Below are 23,101 nucleotides of genomic sequence, written 5' to 3'. Positions count from 1 at the left end.
ATATGGCAGAAACTAGGCATTGATCCACACTTAACACCGTACACCAAGATAAGGTCAAAATAGGTTCATGACCTAGACATAAAGAATGAAATTATTAATAAATTAGAGGAACACAGGATAGTTTACCTCTCAGACCTGTGGAAGGGGAAGGGATTTATGACCAAAGAAGAACTAGATATCATTACTGATCACAAAATAGAAAATTTCAATTATACCAAACTGAAAAGTTTTTGTACAAACAAAACTAATGCAGACAAGATTAAAAGGGAAGCAATAAACTGGGAACATATTTTTACAGTCAAAGGTTCTGATAAAGGCCTCATTTCCAAAATATATAGAGAATTAACTCTAATTTGTAAAAAATCAAGCCATTCTCCAATTGAAAAATGGTCAAAGGATATGGAACAGACAATTCTCAGATGAAGAAATTGAAACTATTTCTAGTCATATGAAAAGATGCTCCAAGTCATTATTAATCAGAGAAATGCAACTTAAGACAACTCTAAGATACCACTACACACCTGTCAGATTGGCTAAGATGACAGGAAAAAATAATGATGATTGTTGGAGGGGATGCGGGAAAACTGGGACATTGATGCATTGTTGGTGGAGTTGTGATGAATCCCAACCATTCTGGAGAGTAGTTTGGAACTATGCTCAAAAAGTTATCAAACTGTCATACCCTTTGATCCAGCAGTGTTACTACTGGGCTTATATCCCAAAGAGATCATAAAGAAGGGAAAGGGACCTGTATGTGCACGAATGTTTGTGGCAGCCCTGTTTGTAGTGGCCAGAAACTGGAAACTGAGTGGATGCCCATCAGTTGGAGAATGGCTGAATAAATTGTGGTATATGAATATCATGGAATATTATTGTTCGGTAAGAAATGACCAACAGGATGATTTCAGAAAGGCCTGGAGAGACTTGCACGAACTGATGCTGAGTGAAATGAGCAGGACCAGGGGATCATTATATACTTCAACAACAATACTATATGATGACCAGTTCTGATGGACCTGGCCATCCTCAGCAATGAGGATCAACCAAATCATTTCCAATGGAGCAGTAATGGAATTGAACCAGCTACTCCCAGAGAAAGAACTCCGGGAGATGACTAAAACCATTACATTGAATTCCCAATCCCTATATTTATGCCCACCTGCATTTTGATTTCTTCAAAGCTAATTGTACAATATTTCAAGTCTGATTCTTTTTGTACAGCAAAATAATGGTTTGGTCATGTATACTTATTGTGTATCTAATTTATATTTTAATATATTTAACATCTACTGGTCATCCTGCCATCTGGGGGAGGAGTTGGGGGGTAAGAGGTGAAAAATTGGAACAAGAGGTTTGGCAATTGTTAATGCTGTAAAGTTACCCATACATATAACCTGGAAATAAAAGGCTATTAAATAAAAAAATAAATACATTTTAAAAATAAATAAATAAAATAGGACTCTGTTTCCAGGGTTCAGGGTGCATAGTACCAAGGTTCAGGGGTTTTGTGCAGCTGTTTTCAGAATCCTTCTAGGGAACTGATCACAGGCCCTCTTGCCCTAAAGGTGTTAGGAATGTTCTTGCCCCACTGCAGCTGCAGGATCTAGCGTTCTCCCTGGGAATGGGGCTGTTAACCTGTGCTTTGCTGAAGCTGTCTGCACTGTGATTGTGTACTGGGTTCTCACCTTGTTGCTAGAGACCTTCTCCACTGAACTCCCAAGTCCTCCCTGTGTTCCAGAAGCCTCTAGCATCACTGTTCTCTCAGAAATCCGACCTCAGTGATGCTGGATCTGACCAGAGCTGGAGCTGAGGCTACACTGGTGCAGGTAGCTTTGGGACCACATGCTCCCAGCTTGGTTCCACTTACCTTTTCTGCTGACCTTCAAGGTCGGCTTTGGTGTTTCTGAACTGAGAAGCTACCATTACTGCTGCTGATTCAGAAATCTCTGCTTTCACATTCTTATCTTTTTGTGAGATTTTATTTTAGTCTTCTCCTATCACCATTGTAATGTTTAATGATCAAGTTCTTTTTTGTTGTTGTTGTTTTCTCATTTTCCCAACCCATTTCCCAACTTTGAACTTTGTGTTAAAGTTAGGGTATACTTACCTATGTATGAATTGGCTCTGTTCCAAGCTTCAGGCTTTTTCATGCTGCTTTTTTCAGAGCTAATTCTGGGGTTCTGCAAATTTTGAGAGCTCCGAAACTGGTATGATCAGGGTAGAGGTATGAATGCTGTTGTCCCGATCTGTATTCTTGATTTTACCCATGAAGGGTCACAAATGGTAGTGCTCCTATTTGTACAGAAAATGGCACCTGGTCTTCTTCTATTTTGATCAATAATATGCACTCCTCTACACCCTGGAACCATGACCCAGAATTGCTCATGAGCCATAGAATTGCCAAACAATGTGTGTATCATTGGCATCAAAAAGTCCCCTATAATTTCTTTCTGACCTTAGTTGTCTAATCCCCTTATGATCTCTGTGTTATGTTCTGGCCATTTCAAAGACCCAAATGACCTTTATTTTCAAAGAAAATATGAGCTAAAATCTTTAACTGAGAGGATAGAGGAATAGAGACATGTTGAATGTTTGGAAAGACAAGAGCTGACTCCATGGCATGTAGGATAGAGACTCAAGTAGAGAGGATTATCTTGCTGAAGTGAGGGCTCAGTTCAAGTTAAATAATGTAACTTAATTTTTAAATTACATTAAGTTAATTTTTTCTCAATGAACAAAACTCTATTTTTTTTCTCCCTGGAACTTTTCCCATGCACTGTATTTCGCGGTTGGTGAACATGTGAAAATATATATAGTCAAACAAAACAATTCCCACATTGGCAATGTATGAAAAAATTTTTTTTTTCATTCTGAATGCTGAGTCCATCACATCTTTGTCAAGAAGTAGATAATATCTCTAGTCCTGTAGAATCATGTTGCTCCATAAATTTGTAATGGATCCTTACAGTTCAGACATGTGTCTTCTTCTAGTATTTTTCAACAACATGTAAGTAGGAACAGAAGAATTGGATGATTAGATGAATTAAAGGTCAAAGCTTATATAAAGAGGCATGAGTATTCATAGAACAAGGGGATCCGGGATTCATGAGTGGAGCATAGTGAAAATTCTATCAGAATTGGGAAGAAAAGAAAAGGACCTTAGAATAGAAGTAATGGCCTGAGATAATATGGAAGGGCATAATGATTGAATTTCATGCTAAGGATACACAATAAGTTTAGGAAGGAGAAGTATAGAAAGACATAAAATCATAGGATCTTATGATCATCTAGATGGATGTCAAAGTTTTTGATCATCAACTTGTCAAACTTGTTAGTGATAATGAGATCTAGGGCATATTCTTTCCTAAGTGTAGTTGAAGTGAATTGGAAGAGTAGGTTTAGGATTTGGGAAGACTGAGAAATGAGCAGGTTAGATAGAGAATAATCGTTATGATGATAATGTTGATGGTGATATGAAAAAATAATAATAACTGGCATTTATGTGATCCTTTTAACTTTGCAAAAACACTTTACATTTGTTATCTCATTTGATCCTGTAAAATAAGTGCTATTATTTTCTCCTCTGTGAAATGTGCAAGTTGAATTTGGTGCTTCTTAAGTCTACTTCATGCTTTAAATCCTATCATTAACACAGTCTAAAAATAGTTGAACCTAATTTTATTGTAATTTTCTGTTCATCTTAATTTTTTAAAGCATAAAGTAAGTGCCCAATAAAACTCCATTTTAGGCTCATAATAAGAGGCTTGGCATTTGCTCTGGTCTCTATTTGACGAATGCTACTACAATGCCAGCCCAGCATTCTGTTGGCCTTTGCCGTTTGACCAGAATGATTATATAGTGAATGTTAAGAGCAGCAGGAGTGGAGGGAGGTGTCATTAGTACTCATAAAACCCTAACACAAACAGAAGGCAGTCTCAGCCCGCCAACTCTGTACACGAGACAGGGAGCTCAATAATGGAAGGAGCTCATTTCTTATTAATTGATCTGCCACAATCATACCAACAGCACAGACATTTTTTCTCCCCTAAATAAATCCAAGCTGACAAGCTAGTCTAAAGTTAATACACATTTCTTCATCATGGGGTCACCGACCCATTTTTCCCTGGTTTTGTTCTGAACCCATTGGTTTCTGGAGGGTCTTCCCTCTCTTACTCTATCTCTACTCCTACTGCCACCCTCATCTTCCAGGCCTCTTCTGAATTGGTTTCCCATTCCAGGTATGAAGATTTTTTTTGAACATAGCAAAGGGTTACTAAAATTACACAATACTCATGGGGAGGGGGGAAATCTGGGAAGGCATTTGCACTTCCTCCTTTAAAATAGTAACTCTCATTTCTACATGTCACTTCATGGTTACAAGGCACTTTGCTCACATCCTGTCCTTTTTTCATCCTCACAATAGCTCTGTGAAGTAGATAGTAAAAATGTTTTTATCCTAACTTAGCAGATGAGAAAACAAAGTCAGGCATGTTAAGAAAACTTCTAAAAGAGTTTCAACCAGTAAATAGTAAAAATCAGGAATGTTCAGGTCTGTTTCCTTAGCAGAGTCAGAATGATTCTGGATATTGGAAATCTCAGGGGACTCCAAGACTGACAGAAAGAAGGAAAACATCCAAGGAAAGAAAAGAATTTTCTTAGGTGAAGCTATAAATTAGGAAAGACTCAGAATTGAATAGTCATAGAATCACAGTTTTGGAAAGGATCTCAGCATTCACCCAATCCAATTCAAACTGAATTTACCTCCATTTCATTTTTATACAAGAGCCTAAAATTTAGATTTAAAGCTGGGAGGCTTCTTAGAGGAAAATGAATCTGATTCCTTTATTTTTGACACGGGGAGAGGGAGACACCAAAAACTTAAATACCCAGGGTCTCAATGTACCAAATGCCTGAGGAATTCCCTCCTCAGCATATGTAAAAACTGTTCACTTAGGCTCCACTTACAAAAAATAAGGGATGAAGAAGTCATCATCTCCCAATGCAATCTATTCTACTTTTAAACTTTAATAATTCTTGGGACATTTTTCCTTAAATTAAATTTAAATCTATCTCTCTGTAAAATCCCCATATTATTCCTAGTTCTGCCCTCTGGGGTCAAGCAGAAGGATAAGTCAGCCTAATACATCTTTCACATGACAGTTTTTTGATTGAGGACTGTGATCAAGTCCCAAATGTTCTGTTCTCTTCTTCAGAATAAACATGCACAGTGTTCTCACTCCCCATATATGAATAGTATGTGTGCACTCACATATATCTCAGAGAGAAAGGAAGAATGAGAGAAGGAAACAAAATCAGGGGATTACAGTGGAAGAAGGGAGAGAAAAAGAGACAAAGAAAGAAAAAGAAATGGAGATAATGGCAGAGAAACAAAAAGAGCAGAGAGATGTATACACAGAAAGAGATATAATACATAAAAAGAGAGATGGACACACAGAGCTAGAAAGAGAAACAGAGACATGCACAGAGATAAAAAGAGTGACATATACAGAGATAGAAAGAGAGAAACATACACATACCGAGAGAAACAGACAGATACCAAATCTTTTCCCTGAGCATCAGTCCCACATCAACAACTGTCTACTAGACATCAAAAGTGATACCTTAGAGACATTTCAAATTCACTACTAACTCATTATTTTTCTCCCAAATCCCTGCTTTTCCATACTTTCCTATTCCAGTCAGACACTGCCATTCTTCTGATCTTCCTCACCCCACCTGTCACCTTTCCCATCAGACTCTCCCCTCCCACAGCTACCGTCCTAATTCAAGTTCTCCTCACCTTTTGCCTATTGTAATAGTCCCCTAATTGGTTTTCCTCCTTCCAATGTTTCTCCATATCAGTCTGTCCTATATGCTATCCAAGTAATTTTCCTTAAGTGAAGATCTAACCATGTGATTTCTTTACTATTCCAGTCACTCCAATGATATCTTCTCCTTAGGATTAAATATAAACTCTCCTGTTTAGCTTTTGAAATCCTTTGTAACCTAGCCCAAAACTATCTTTTCAGACTCACAGTATACTCTTTATTATCCAGCTAAATATCCCCTTGCCTCATCCTCGCCATATAGTATTCCATCTCCCATTTCCATCTTTGCCCTAGTTATTTCTCATTAATACCTAAAATATACTCCCTCCTCATTAAGCCCTCAAAGAGTCTTTCTTTTCCTACCTTCCTATCATTCAAGCCCCAACCTTTCACATTAAGCCTTTCTCAATTTTTTAAAAATTGTCCTCGTTCCCAAAGTATCTTAAATTTAATTACTTTGCATGTATATTTGGATTAATTCATTTTATATTAATACTGTTTCTATTTACATGTGCATCCTCATTAGAATATAAGGGTTTTTTTTTTCTCATTCTTTGGATTTTGTGCCAGTACTTATCACCACACTTGGAACATAATAGGTGCTTAATAGTTCCTTGAGGATTCATTGATAAGTAAGTTTGAACCTAATCTCCTGCTGTGTGTTTCTTTTTGTAAAGTGATGTGAGTATGTCCATATTTGAAGGTGATCTGAGGTTCAGAGGTCTAGAGATCATGTAGCTATCAAGGAATGTTGACTGGGGACAGCTCCTGCATGTGGAGAAGTTGACCAGAGTCAAGAGGAGGAGAGAGAATCTGGGATGAGATAGGACACTGGACATAGAGTCAGAAAAACTTGGGTGCCTCAGGAACTTAAGATAGCCACGTGACCTTAGGCAAATCTGCCTAAATTTCCTTATTTATATAAAGAGAGGATTGGAGTAAGGACCCTTCCCTTGTGAAGCTGTGATCTTTTGATTGATTCACTGCAGTCCCAGTTCCTCCTGTTCAGTGGTCAATAAGCTGATGCTTTGACATCTCAGAGCCCAAAGCCTTTCATGATTGAGTACATGGCTGCAATGAGCCAGGTACCTTATCATGACCAAAGTACCCAAATAATGAGAACTGTAATCAAGCTTTATGTACTCTTTATAAAAAATATTTTTATTTTTTACAGTTAACACCTAAAGACTATTTTTGTTATACACGTATATATATATATATATTTGTTTATTTTTATTTATATATTTTCTTTCATATGTTTTATTCTTTTTTATTACTTTTATTTGGAAAAAAACAGAGTAAAAAAACAGAAAAGTAATACAAAGCAAAATAAATCAAAACAAAAGACAATATTGTCATATGCTCAGAAAAACATCAGGGAGGATTCAAAATATATAACAACAAAATACCAAATCAAGAAGGTATATGTATATACATATACTTTCTTGATCTGGTATAAATGTATATATATATATCTTGATCTGATATATATGCATATATACATATATATTAGTAGAAAAACTATATTCATGAATGTCATTTCTTTTCTTTTTTTCTTCAATCAATTTTTGTGCTTTCTTTTTCAAAGCTGTTGGTTTTTTCCAAGGTGTTGACTTTTTATTTTCATAATTCTCCTGCATACTTCTGATTTCTTTTACCAATTTTTCTTCTGTCTCTTACTTGATTTTCACAATACTTTTTGAGATCTTCAAGCTTGAGATCTTTTGAGCTTGAAACCATTTATATTTCCCTTTGAAGCTTCACGTGTTTTGCTATCGCTACCCTCTTCTGTGTTCAGCTCTTTTCTCTCTCCATAGTAGCTGTCTATGGTTAGAGCTCTTTTTGCTTTTTTGCTCATTTTTAGAAACTGAAGTCCTAGGTCACAGGAAAGACAGTACCAAGCTTCTTTTGGTGGGGCCTCTCACTAACTTTCTGAGGCCACAGTTGCTGTCCGTTTTCCCATGGTGCTAGATTGGTCTGGGCTGGTCTAGTACTGCCTATTGTGCAGAGGTTCCAGGGCTTGCAATTTGCTTTCTTTGCTTGGGCTAGAAGTCTCAGAGCTGTTTCACTGAGCCAGGAAAAAAGGACTTCTGATGCTGGTCTGTACTTTGTCTGAGAGACTCTATCTGCATTCCCCTCACTATGCCTGTGCTCACTTGCATTCTCCATTTGCCCAAGCAAGACAGACCATTCCTGAGGCCCTTTCAAGATATCTTAAACTGGAAAATTGTTTCACACCAAAGTTTTGTGGGTTCTGTCACTCCAAAATCCATTTAGACACTTGATTTAGCTTTGTTTCTGAGGGAAACTGGGAGAGCATAGGCAACTTCCTGGCTTCTCTTCACCATTCATAGGGAAATCCTTAACTAGATGTGATATGAAAGTTTAGCATAAGTTGAATTACCAAGCCTCTTATGGTTCATTAGCCATCAGGGGAAATCCTTAGCTTTCCAATATACAAATATGTCCATTGTTAATTCAAAAAACTAATATCACTAATAATAATAGCTACTAGCTATGTAGTGCTTTAAAGTTTGCAGAGTTTACAAATATTTTAAATCATTATGCTCACAGTGTAAAAGCTACAAGGGAATTTAGAGGTCATCTAGTTTAGTCTCCATTTTTTTTATATGAGGAACTAAGGTGCAAAGAAGTTAAGTGGATTGTTTCAAAGTCACATGATAGAAAGTGACAAAGAAGAGATTTAATATGGGTCCACTGAGGTTCAATTATTTATAAAATAGATGATACTTATTTTAGAGTATAGCTTCTTAAAGTGTGATATGCAACACCATATGCGGTCTCATAATTGAATATGGAGGTCATGAAATTATAATTTATTTTCAGTAAATGTTTGATTTGTATACCTATTTTACATACCTATATTTTTACTCAGAGTCACATAAAAATTTCTCAGGCAAAAAAGGATTTTGAGGGGAAAAAATTTAAGAAGCCATGCTTTAGAAAACTATTGTGAGGATCAAAGTAAATAATAGAGTAATAACAATGCAAAGCTTAAAATATCATATAAATGTCTTTATGCTGACATCATAAACAAGAAGACCAATGTCAAATAATCAGCAACCTGCAATCCAGACCACAAAATTGAAGAAATATATATGATGTCTACAATAATGCTGAAGCTGAGTCTAACAGTCCCACTGAATAGGTGTAAGAAAATTAAGATGAAAATTTAGGGCTGAAACTCAAATTGGATGTTGGAGATGAAGCTTGAAAAGATAAGGAAATGAGCTTAATCAACTCCTCTGAAATGTGATTCCACATTGCTTCTTTTAAAATGCCCAAATAATGCCTTTTAATCATGGTCCCTTAAAGGGAACATTTTGAAGAGAATCAGAATTAGGACATTCCACCATCTCATTCTGACTCTAGTCCTTAAGAGACAAAGACAAAACCCCCAGGACTTAATGAATCATAATACATTTTGGCCACTATAGAATTTCCTGTTTTCTGTCTTTGTTTTAAGCTTTGCTGAAAAATATTGCATCCAGTAAAAACAAGAAAAGATTTGACAGGACATGATCTCTGATTTTATTTGAAGTGTATCCCATGGAAAAGTGCCTGGAAATGTTTTGTTTGTTTGCAGTGGGCAAAACTAAGGCAAATGGGGAAAAATCTCAGAGAGGCAGATTTCCACTCTTACATTTGTTTAAGGAACCATTATTTAATAAATGAGAATGTTCCCTCTCTCAAGGCAAATCATAGTCTTTTCATTCCTTAGTACCCAGGGTTTTCTGAACTGAGGAGGCCAAAATTATTCATTTTCTAGCATCTCATTGTGGTAGTCAATAAAACTTCTTTGGATTTAATTGTCTGTCCTTGTTCTAGATATCCAACAACCTTAACTTTGAACATCATTGATTATCCCCCCACAATTCTTCATTAATGGGATTCTTTTTATTAGAAAATTTCATATTTGCCAGCAGTTTCCAATCCAGTATGTTAGAAATAGATAATATAGCCTTCTAGCAATGTCACACCTGCTAGAAATTCAGACTCTCCTTATAACCTACTTTGCCTTGTCCATATCTCCTATTTGCTGTAAATTATGATGGACTAACAAGACTCATCCACTGAATCCAGAAAGAATTTTGAGGACAGTATAATAATGCACCAACTTCAAGAGGCAAATTGTCTCAGTCTCATCATGGAAGTCCTCCTCCTGTAAATGCTTAAGTACTGTTGTATCTAAGGCTTTGTGGACTTTCTTTGTTTGCCTTCCCTGTGCTTCCCTTGTCTCCTTTGGAAGTGCCAAATGCTGATCTAGTTGCAGGGCCATGCATTTTCTCATTATCTGTGACACCTCCTACATATTCCCAACCTTCAATGTCCACAGTTCAAACAAATAACCTTTCTTTCAATATAGCAGATCTCTAATGCTTTGTAAGGAATTCTTTTGTTAGCCAGTTCCTTTGTAAGTTTATAAGGAATAGATGTACTCATTCTTCTGCATAGCTTCCTTTAAGTCTCCAAATTACTAGACTGGACTTGGAACACTTTCCTTCAGGTAATGAGCTTCTCCGAACTTAACTAGACTAGTCCTAGAACAACTAGTCCTATATAGGAAGCCTTTTTATTTAATAGGAGTTTTCAGAAATTGTCTCTACTGAATTAGACTCAAGAACCCTCAATTATGTTTGTACCATTGTGAGTCATTGGAGAATGAGGCTCAATGGAAGCAGAAATTTCTAACCAACCTGAGAAGCCTAAAATAAGTTGAGTTTCTTTGCAGAGTAGGAAGCTGCTGGAGGTGTTCAAGCAGAAGCTTGCTGATCATTTGATAGGGCAGCCATTGCTTGGATTATATTTTGATAACAGAAGCAAAATACTTTTGATCTAAGAGGAAACAAAATCTAGTTCCTAAAATTATGAAATCTGAAAGTAATATATATTAATATATTAAATCTATTGCTACTTGCATGATAAAAAATGAATTTGAGGAATTCAGAATGAAAGTCACATAATTAATATGAACTGATGAAGAGCTGAGTAAATGTAACCAAGAGAACGATAATGTCAATGAGGAAAGCAACATAAATGAAAATATTATAAGGAGAAAGATGAATTCTCCACAATGAAATTCCTGGAAAAGAGATGAAGACATATATTGGAGGGGGAATGAATATTGTATATTCTGTTGGACAGAATCTGTATAAGCTGTTCTTACCTAATTTCTGTTTATTGGAAGGTTTGACATGATGAGGATGATAAATAATCATGATGAGAAGTAAAAACAGCATCAACTAAATATAATGAAAATAAAATTATATGCATTAAGATAATAAAATTAACATGTCCAAATTGAACTTATCATGTTCCCCCAAGTCCTCTCCTCTTCCTAACTTCTCTATTCCACACAAGAGCAGTAACATCCTTGTCAACCAGGCTAATAACCTGAGGGCACCTTCAATTCCTCAGTCTCTCTCAGCATTCCACTCTCCATATCCAATCAGTTATCAAAGTCTATTAAACTTCATAAATTCTGTCCTATAAGTCTCCTTCCCTCCTCCTATATTGCCTCCATTCTAGTTATAGTCTCATCATTCCTATTTAATTGCAATAGCTTGCTGTTTCATCTCTTTCCCTCAAGTCTTTCCTTTCTGTACTGCATCTTCTACTCAGCTATGGAAGGGATCTTTCTAAAATATAGGTCTGACCATGTCATTGCGCTCCATTAAATAAACTTTGCTCCCTACTGTAATCAAATATAACATCCCCTTTGTGGCTTTTAATGCCATGCATAATGGGGACCCTTCCTATTAATTATACTACATTTTTATTTTCCACCCAATCTCTGTAATCCAATGACACTGGCCTCCTTGCTGTTCCTTAAACAAGGTACTCCATCCCCTGACTCTGGGTATTTTCTCTGGTCATCCTTTATACTTGGAATATTTTCTTTATTCATTTCCAACTCCTTCAATCATGATTTCCTTCGATCTCAGCTACCTTCTGCAAGAAAGCTTCCCTGGCTTCTTCTCACCAATGCTAACATCTTCACTGTGAGATTATTTCCAACTTCTTTGTTGAAGTAAGGAATGCTAAGCTCTGGGAAAATCTAGACAGGCGGAAAAAAATGGTCCCTGCTTTCAAAGAGTGTATGTAACCTCCTACTTTTAAACACTCTTCTCCTTTTACTTTTTTGGGGGAAGGATCAGGGAGAATTGGATGATCTCAAAGATCTCTTCTGATTCTAGGATTCTGACATTTTAATGATAAATGGAAATCAAGTTTAGGAAAGTTTTGGTGAAAGGCTTAGGATCAAATGAATTTTCATGTGTACTAAAATGATAAATACTTATTCATCCAAGCACATTGTTTTAGAAGCTTCTTCTGAGACTCAATAGGAAATCATTTAGTATAGAACTTTGGACCTTAGTCAAATAAAAATCATGAATGGAACACTTTACCCTAGTCTGGAACATCTATTTCCTGCCTTTTCAATCATTCTTTCTTCCTTCCAGTTAATAGGAAAAAATCCAGTTTGCATTGAGAGGAGGTGATTTGACATAAATTTTCATCTTGGCTGGTGAAAACACTTAGCTTGACAGGGCATCAGGGACAAACTTAGGAAGTGGTTAATTTCTATGTTTGTTGTTTAGCCATTTTTAGTCATTTCCAACTCTTCGTGACCCTCTTGGGGATTTTCATGGCAAAGATCATGAACCAGTTTGCCATTCCTTTCTCTAACTTATTTTATAGACAAGGAAACTGAGGCAAACAGGGTAAAGTGACTTGCCCAGGGCCATATAGCTAGTAAGTATTTGAGGTCATATTTGATCTCAGGACTTTCCGACTCCAGGCCTAACACTCTCTGACCTCTGTATTGTCCCTCTGATCCTAGAGCAGGATGTATTACAACCTTTTGGCCCTGAAAGGCTCTCATGTCCCATTTCTCCCAGTACTTGAAAGGCTACTGTGTTCCAAGGAACCTCCCGTGATAAATGCAATATTCCCTGGCAGCGTTCAGCACACGACCATGAAGTAGAACTAATATATTTTGCTGATAAGTACATCAAAGGAAACATGTCTGCAGCAATAAGTGTGGCCTGTGGTGGTGGTGTTTTATTTGCTACAGGAGACAGTTTTGCTGAGCACACATTCCCCTTGAAACCTTTGATGTAGTTATCATTATTAGAATGAAAGCATTAGTTGATTTTATAGCTTTTTAAACACCACTGTTGTCCACCATAGCCCTGTTACACCTAAGTACATTCATTAATATCTCTTAATTAAATTGGCTCCTCCCTGGTTTCTTTCTCCCTTTTTCTCCTTTGCACTCCATGTGGCATCTAGCTATATTGTGGTACCTGAGTAACAGTGACTCTGGCTTTTTGAAGACTAGGTCAGGGGACAGCCAGCTCTGCCCAGTCCTTCCAAGATGGAACATATAATAGTGTTCTTCTTTTATCCTCTCTCTCTCTCTCTCTCTCTCTCTCTCTCTTTCTCACTATCTGTCTTTCCCTCTCTTACTCTCTGTCTCTCTCTTTCTCTCTTTCTCTATCTCTCTGACTCTACCTTTCTCTATCTCTCTGTCTCTACCTTTCTCTGTCTCTCTGTCTCTCTGTCCCTATCTTTCTCTGTCTCTCTGTGTCTCTGTGTCTCTCTGTCTCTGTGTCACTGTCTGTCTCTCTTTCTGTCTCTCTGTGTCTCTGTCCCCTCTCTCTGTCTCTCTCTGAGTGTCTGTCTCTTTCTCTTTCTGTCTCTGTCTCTGTGTATATTTATTTATTCATGTGTTTATTCATTTATTTGTTTATTTATTTATTTCAGTTTATTCAAGCAGTCCTGACACAGTTGTACTATTTATTAATTTATTAACCATAAGGCCACAGGCAAATAAAAATATTTATGAGATGTTTAACTCATACCCACTTTATGAAAGATAATTTCATGTGTTATCTCCATTGTATAGGTAAGGAAATTGAGGCTCTCAAAGAGTAGAACCACAGAACTAGAATGGCTAATATTTGATAACATGTCCTCAAAAGATAGACAATATCACAAGGGCACATTCATGGACTATATATTTATAGATATAAATGTGGTCATATTGTGTGTATATATATATGCATATATATTTGTGCATAAACACACATACATACACATATACACAATTTATTCTTTATTTACTTGTTTTCTCTGTACATGTAGACTCCCCTAATAGAATGTAAGCTTCCTGAGGGCAATGACAGCTTCTTTATTGTCTCTATATTCACAGCCTTCAAAATACTGGATGGCACAGTAGATGGAGAGCTGGCTGTGGAGTCAGGGGAATCTCGGTCATACCTCTGAGACATACTAGTTGTATAAACCTGGCATATCCAAAATCCTCTAGATAACTAGAGGCAATTCCATGATACTAGGTATTTTAGAGGAGACAACAATCTGTCCAGCTAGAAATTGCTTATGTATTCCTGATCCCAAGGTCAGTCCCTAGGTTGTATCTTTTCATAATGAAGGCCCTTAATAAATGCTCCTAGAATGGAATTTTTTACTTTACTACCCATGTTACCTCAGATTACTTAACCTATCTATGATCAATTTCATGATCCTATTTAGTCGGGAGGGCCTTTTATGTAATTCATTGATAATTTGCAAAAAAATTGCAAAAATAAATGGTATATGTCATCAATAATATATACTTTATCAATGATTATGTATTGATTATTATACCCTTAAAGTTATTATTGTCCTCATTATATTTCTCTCTTGGTCACAAGTCATCTTTTCTTTTGAAATCTCAAAGTACTTTTTTCTTTCCAATTTTTTCACATTATACCCTTTATTATAATCATTTGTGTACCTGAGTACCAGAGGAAATGTGCATTGTTTAGAGATCACTCGGCAAAATGGAACAAACATTAAATGTGAATTTACTTTATTTATGGATTCATGCCCCAGTACCTTACTAAGTATATGACCATGGGCAAGTCTGATATTTATAAACTTTTGCCTCTCAACCACCCTATAAAAAAGGACTCCATGAGTTATTCTCATTTACAAAAAAGGAAACTGAGACACTCATAGGATAGATGTTATCACTAGAGGTACAGAACTAGGATGGCTAACATTTGAAAACAGGTTTTCTGATTCCAAATCCTACACATTGTGCACTATCACAATGACCCGTAGTCACTGTGTCATCATACAGCCTCACCAAGTCTCAGTGATCTTTATCTGTCTCCACCAAAAACAAAGGATAAAAATATAGTAAGCAATGTAATTGCTGCTAATGTATTATGAGGAGGGTTTTATAAACTGAAAATTGTTGTATAAATGTTATTATCATTTATTTTTGGATCTTCCATGGTGCCTAAAAGAATATTACACCTATTAAGAATAAAAAAAAATTAATGTTCTATAAAATGTACTGAATTCTAATGATCTTTGTCCTGTTGATGTGCTTTTTATGGTAGAAGTACTGCTAAATCTGTACTGGCCCAGTGGCAAAGCCTAGAAGCTATCTTTTTACATAAAGCTTGATGTGACACATACCTCTTCTGCATCAGAGCAGATGCAAAGCATGGCCATGCTGATTAGTATTTACAGCATATCTAAGAAACGGTAGCTCTTTGTGAAGAAAAGAATATTAGAACCAGGCTAAGAAAAAAGGGATTTGAATATGAAGAATCACAAAATATCAGAGTTAGAACAAGACCTTAATAGCCATAACATCCAACCTCAAACCCCAAATTATTGCCACAGTTGGATATCTACTCTCTTCTTGCATATTTCAATGATACAAATTCAAATCTTATTCCACACTGGAACAGCTTAACTTGAAGGAGTAATTTTTTCCTGTTTGTTTTAGTTTTAGTTTGGTTTGGTTTAATTTTCGTTTGGGGTCTAAGTCTGGTTGGTTTGGTCTGTTTGCCCCATTGTTTAGCATTTTTCTTGGCACATTGGTTGGTTGTTGTCCTTTTGTTCTCAAAAAGCATCAAAATGACATCAATATATTAGGGTCAATTTAGTGTGCCTGACTGTACCTGATCAGAACAATACCAACTCAGAATACTCTGTAGCATTTGGAAACAAATAGTCCCTATGAATATTTACAGTACATTCTCTAACTTTACATATCTCAAACTTTTCCTGAGCTATTTCAATTTTCTTATAGAGCACAGAACCTTTTCTGATAAGGGCATGCCATACTGGGCAGTCATGGCCCATGTCTCCCTTCATAAATAAATTCTAAAGTTCTATTTTTAAACTTTTTTTTTATTTTTCCAGTTACATATAAAACATTTTTTACATTTGTTTTTAAAAGTTTAAACTCCATATACTCTCCTTTCCTCCCCAACCTCATTCCCTTTTAAGAAGGCACATGTGAATTTGTACAAAAATTTTCCATAAAAGTCATATTGTGAGAGAAAAGAGAACCCCTCAAAAAAGCCCTCCAGAAAAAATATATATTTTGAAAAGAGTATTTTTCAATCTGTATTCAGACACAATCTGTTCTTTCTCTGGATACAGATATCATTTGTCATCATAAATCCTTCAGAGTAGCTGTGGATCACAGCTTATCATTCTACAACATTGCTGTAATGTTGTACATAGTACATTTCATTTTCTTTGAGTTCATGGAGGAAATTACAGATTTTTTTCTGAGATGATTTTGTTCATCATTTCCAATAGAACAAGGACATTCCATCATAATCACATGCCACAATTTATTCACACATTCCCCAACTGATGGGCATTGCCTCAGTTTCTAATTCCTTCCCTTGAGAAGAAAGTTACATCAAATAATTTTCTACATATATGTCTTTTTCCTTTTTTTGAATCTCTTTTTGTTTTCAGACTTAATGGTATTGTTAGGTCTAAGAATATGCATGATTTTATAACCTTTGGGCATAATTCATATCTTCTGATCATCTATCAATTTGGAAATGGCTCTTTGTTTTTGTTTTACAAAATTGACCCATTTTCCTATACATTTGAGAAATGAGGACTTCATAAGAGAAATTGCTCCAAAATTTTCTTCATAATTACTATTGCTAATTGTATTTCCCTTTTTTATTTTATTCTATTTTCCTTTTCATCCTGTCCCTTATCAAAAGTGTTTTGTTACTTCCCAATATGCCCTCCCTTCCCATATCCCCTTCATCTCCTATTTTCTTGCAGGATAAGATAAATTACTGAACCCTTATTGCTTGTGTATGCTATTTCCTCTTTAAGTCAGTTCGAATGAGTCACTTCCTCTTTCCCTCAGTAAAAGCTTCTTCTTGCCTCTTTTAAGGCAGATAATCCCATCTCTCCCTTTCCCATTCTCCTATTCCTTCATATTAAACTCACATATGTGGCCTTTGCCTAATATATACTCCTTCTAATTGATATAAAAATGAAATTCTTATGAGCTACAAGTATCATCTTCTAATGTAGAAATCTTGTTGAGACCCTTATGATTTCCCTTTGCTGATTACTTCATAATGCTTCTCCTGAGTCCTGAGTCAAATTTTTCTGTTCAACTCCGGTCTCTTCATCATGAATGCTTAAAAATACTCTATTTCATTGAATATCCATCTTTTCCCCCAAAGGATTATATTCAGTTTTGCTGGATAGGTGATTTTTGGTGGTAATGGTAATCCTAGTTGCATTGCACACAGGAATATCATATTCCAAGTCCTCCAGTTCTTTAATATAGAAGCTACTACATCTTTTGTTTCCTTACTGTGACTCTATTATCCTTGAATTGTTTCTTTTTGAATGCTTGCAATATTTTGTTTTTGACCTGGGAGTTCTGAATTTTAACTATAATATTGCTAGGAGTTTTCATCTGGAGATCTATTTCAGGAGTAAATTGGTGTATTCTTTCAATTGCTATTTTAATCTCTGGTTTTAGATTATCAGGACGGTTTTCCTTGATAATTTCTTGAAAGATGATGTCCAAGATATTCTTTTGATCATGGCTTTCAGGAATACCAATAATTTTTAATTAGTTTTCCTGGTTCTATTTTCCAGTTCAGTTGTTTTTCCAATGTTATATTTCGCATTGTTTTCTTTTCTTTTTCAGTTTTTGGATTTGTCTTATTGTGTTTTCATTTCTTGTAAAGTCATTACCTTTCATTTGGTCAGTCTGAATTTTATAGTTATTATTTCCTCTCTGAGCTATTATATATTTTTTCCACCTGGCCAATTTTGATTTTTAGGGCATTCTTCCCCTCATTAGCTTTTTGTATTTTCTTTTGCATCACTCTCATTTCTCTTGCCAATTTTTCCTCTACTTTTCTTACTTGATTTTCAAAATCCCTTTTGAGTTACTCCATATCCTAAGACCAATTCTTATTTTTTTGGAAGATTTGGATATAGGAATTTTTACTTTCTTACCATTTTCTGATGTTCCAGGTCACCATTGTAACTTTCTAAGTTCAGAATCTTTTTTCTGTTGCTTATTCATTTCTCTAGCCTATTACTTAGCTTTTAACTCTTTGTTAAAGGAGTACTCTGTTTCCTGGGTGGAGCATGCACTTTCCAAAGCAAAGGAGGAAGGCCAGGATAAATTTAAATTGAGAATGTAAGCATACCCTGTGATTTAAAGAACTTGACCCTAAGGGGCCTCCAAGTTAAATCAGTAGAAGACACTCCTTTTAATCTGGAAGGTATCAAAAATCTAAAAAAAGGCTTGTACCCTCTATGGGTCTACATCATCTTATGTTAGGATATTATTAGATAATTTGGTTTATGAAATCCTAACCCCTAATAATTGGAATTCCACGGAAAAACAGCACAACCAGACCAAAGTCTTCTTTCTTACTTGTGCCTAGAAACTTGTTAAAAGTCATTAAATGAGTATTACTGTTATCTGGGATAGGACCTAGCAATATATACACCTTTTATTCCAATGTACAAATTAATGTTTTCTGTGAAAACATCCCAAAGTAGCAAATTTTATTGCCCACAATTCCAAATTTCACACTTGGGTCCCTCTTAAAGACTGCCCAGCTATTACATAATTGGCCATGGGTTTTGAAGAAAAGGTTTCTAAGATCCCTCTTAAAAGACAGAGCATCTTTACACATCTTTATCTGTGGAAATGCCACAGCCCAAGTAAAATTTGTAGCCTCTAACACATAGCAGCTTTTTAAGGAACTAAAGAAGGAAGTGAGAAACTACCCAGGTAAGTAAGTATTGAATGTTCTTTCTCATATTGGTCTTCCAGGACTTATTTTTTTTTTTCCTGGAAACTCAAAGACAGATTGTCTTCTCACTATGTTAGCTAACATTCCCCTATTGCAGGCCACCAAAAATCTCATTCTAAATATCATTAGGGTGCATAAGCTTCACATCTGCATAACAAAAGAGGAAGGTAGGAGCATAGTAAAAACCTGTACATTTTCCTTTCCTTTAAATGTTCCTACACTTCCTCCAGGGAAGAACCCTCATGGTTTGAGGCCCAGTGAAACTTGGCAGATGGATGTGACCCATTATAAATCTTTTGTCTTTTATCCATGTTGCCGTGGACACATTTTCATGATTTATTTTTTGCAGTACCAGCAGTGAAAGAGACAGCCCGAATGGTCACTGAATCTCTTACAGAGGTCTTTGCAGTTATGGGTGTGCCACAAACAATAAAAACAGATAATGGACCTGCATATACTTCTAAATATTTTGCACACATTTATGCACAGTATTAGATTTCATACACCATTGACATACCCTTTAATTCTCAAGGACAGGCAATAGTAGAGAAGAGAAACAGAGACATTAAGATGCTCCTCCAAAAACAAAAGAGAGTGGGAGACATAGATAACCTGAGAACTTTTAAACTTAGTCCTTTATACTATTAATTATTTGATTTTTGATGGAGATGCACTGGCTCTGACAGACAGGTTTTATAACCTTCCAGAAGAGCAGTGTCCAGTGCAAGCAGCTCTACTATCTTTAGATAATTGCCAGGTGATGTGGAGAGACCCAGAAAGTGGTGAATGGAAGGGACCAGATAGATTAACTGCTTGGGGGAAAGGGTTTATTTGTATCTCTACAGATGGAGAAGGAAATAGATGGGTGCCCAGGAGCCATATTCACCTTGTCTTTTGGAGAAAGATGGAAAAAAGAGAAGACCCTCAAAGTGAAGAAGAAAAGCCAAGAAATATTGGGTGGCTCCATCTCTGACTACATCCACCACTGAAAGAGCATGGCTCTTTGCCATACATGTATGGCAATTGAATAACGAATATTACCACCACCATTGCTAATGAGACTGATACAAGATTTCAAAACCTACAGGAACCATTGGATTCTGTGACACATGAAGGGATGGACAATAGAATGGCTTTGGATTATCTCTTGGCTGCTCAAGGAAGTATATGTGTGATTTTGAATTAATAAATAGTTATTTTCTATCACTTCCTTCTGGGACTCATGGAAGTCTTTTATACTATTTTGTTTAGTCATATTGCTTGTTACATTATTACTTGCTTGTGTAATTTTACTATTACCTGTGTGATTCCTCCCATGCTGATGGATTTAAGCATTGATGTATACCTGCTTCAATTAAAATAAAAGAAAGTAGGATATGTGGAGGGTCACAGGGAGTGCGGAAACCTGGGCTAGATATAATACCCTTTAATTTGGTGGAACTCTGCTGACATGTCTGATTTGGCTCCTCATCCCCTCTAGGGGTATCTTAGCCTTCCTGAGGTGTCAAGAGGTGTGATAAGCTGTGTTGTAATTAAAGCAAAGTTATACTAAATTGGCAAAGAAACACCTGCACACAATAGAAAGTTGTTTATGTGATGCCCCCATATGTAGTATCCATGTGCATGGGCAATGTGCTATAGTTATGTGAGTATGTAGGGTATATAAGGCAGAGGAAATTTTGAATAAACAGACTCTTGATTGACCATCTACATGAGTTCCACCCCTTCACTCCTTACCCATGATCAGGATTTGGGCTGGTACCAAAATCCTCCAATGAGCAAGTTCAGACAGTGTGCAAGTTACTAAATCTTTTATTATCCTGATTGTGGCTCTACTATATGTGAATTGTTTCTTTTTGCCTGCTTGCATTATTTTGTCCTTGACCTAGGAGATCTGGAATTTGGTTATAATATCCCTGGGAATTTGCATTTTGGAGTCTCTTTTAGGAGGTCCTCAGTGGATTCTTTTGATTTCTGGTTTACCCTCTGGTTAACTTGATAATTTCTTGAAAGATAATGTACATGGTCTTTTTTTTTTTTTTTAAAGTGCAGGAGTGTACTTTATTATAATAACTTTTTTTATTGACAGAACCCATGCCAGGGTAATTTTTTTTACAACATTATCCCTTGCACTCACTTCTGTTCCGATTTTTCCCTCCCACCCTCCATACCCTCCCCTAGATGGCAAGCAGTCCTATATATGTTGAATATGTCATAGTATATCCAAGACACAATATATGTGTGCAGAACCAAAGAGTTTTCTTGTTGCACAGGGAGAATTAGATTCAGAAGGTAAAAATAACCCGGGAAGAAAAACAAAATGAAACAGTTTAAATTCATTTCCCAGTGTTTTTTCTTTGGGTTACTTTTCTGTCCATCACTGATCAATTGAAACTGAATTAGGTCTCTTTGTCAAAAAACCATTTCCATCAAAATATATCCCTCATACATATCGTTGTTGGCGATATAATGATCTCCGGTTTTGCCATTTCATAGCATCGTTCATTGGCTTTCCAAACCCTTCTGATTCATCCTGTTGGTCATTTCACAGAAAATAATATTCCAAACATTCATATAACAATTTACCCAACCATTCTCAATTGATGGGCACCATTCATTTTTCAGTTTTGCCATAAAACGGGCTCCACAAAATTTTGGCTCAGGTCCCTTTCCCTTTTTAGTATTCCCTTGGGGTATAAGCCCAGGGAATAGACGCTGGGCCGGGTATGCACAGGGGGGACCAAGATGGCGAGAAAGACACGGATTTCTAAGCTCTTCTCTTACCCTCTTTATCAATATTATATCGAGCCTCAAAAAATAGTCTTGCTCTACAATTCGAAACATAAAAAGTAGAACAACTCACCGGCCGGAAAATCCAGTCTCCCAAAAAGTTGGTTCCGGGGCCAGGGGGCGCAGCGGAAAAAATAGGTTCCGGGAATTCAAACCGAGGGGAAAAGGATTCAGCAAAAACCCCCCAGCCCCAAACCCCAGTACAGGGCTTTTCGGGGCAGTTGTGATCCTGCAAAGGGAGGACACACCCGGGTTAGCCTCCAATCTGCACAGTGGGGGCTGGCTGGGGCCCAAAGGAAGTTTTTCCAGGGCCGGGTTTATCAGGCAGGAGCGGCGAGTTTGCGGCGGTCTGGGTCTGCGCCGGTCTAGTCTGCGGTCTGTGGTCTGCGGTCTGCGGTCCCGGGGTCGCGGTCTGCTGCTAAATCTCACAGTCCCACAAGAGGCCCGGCCTGGGGCAGGACACTTTCACCCCTTGTCTCTGCCGGGAATCGCTAATCCACTCAGCCCAACTGGGCGTTCTTACCCAAAAGTGCTGAACCATTCCTGTTGGGGGAATGGAAGACTCTCCCAGAGCACCCCAAACCTCAGACCGAAATCGGTTTACATCTTTCCCTGCTCTGCAGAAGGAAGGTGGTAACCCCTTGCCTAGGATACCACCCCTAAAAGGCTTGAAAACATGAATAAAAGATGAAAAAACTATCCACACTTCTATGCAGAAAAAGGGTCCAAACCTGAAAGGACCTCAAACACAAAAATCATCAGACTGTCCTCCTTTACATACCTCAAAAAACAAATTAAAAGCCAAAAAACTTGAAAATAAATGGGAAAGGAAAAAAACAAGAAACAACAACCCAAAAACTTGAAAAATTAAAACCCAAAATAAAACAAAATTGGTGAAAAAAAAAAAAAATCTAGGAAAGTAAAATTTGGGAAAAAAAATAAAATTCACTAGAAAAGGTTGGAATTGGAAAAACAAAAACTTCGAAAGAATCTGGGTGAAAAACAAAAACACTCGAAAATCTGTAAATTGAAAAAAAAAAAACACTAAAAAAAAAAGTTAGTGAAAAAAAAAATTCCACAAAAAACAATACATTTAAAACTCAATGACATAACAGAAAAATAAAAAAACTAAAAAAAAAAAATTTTTAAAATTAAAACGAACAAAAAAACTAATTTCTTGAACAGCAAAACTCAAGCAAAAAAAAAAAAACAAACGAAAAAAACCAGAATTATCTACCAAAAACAAACTTGGAAAAGATCAGGAGAATAATCAAATTAGGACTTTCAAAACAATGAAAAAAAACCAAATACTAACAAAAAATC

Source organism: Sarcophilus harrisii, chromosome 2 (assembly GCF_902635505.1).
Source record: "Sarcophilus harrisii chromosome 2, mSarHar1.11, whole genome shotgun sequence".
In the NCBI taxonomy this organism is placed as follows: Eukaryota; Metazoa; Chordata; class Mammalia; order Dasyuromorphia; family Dasyuridae; genus Sarcophilus; species Sarcophilus harrisii.
The sequence above is the reverse complement of the archived record's forward strand: the minus strand, read 5'-3'. Positions refer to the sequence as shown.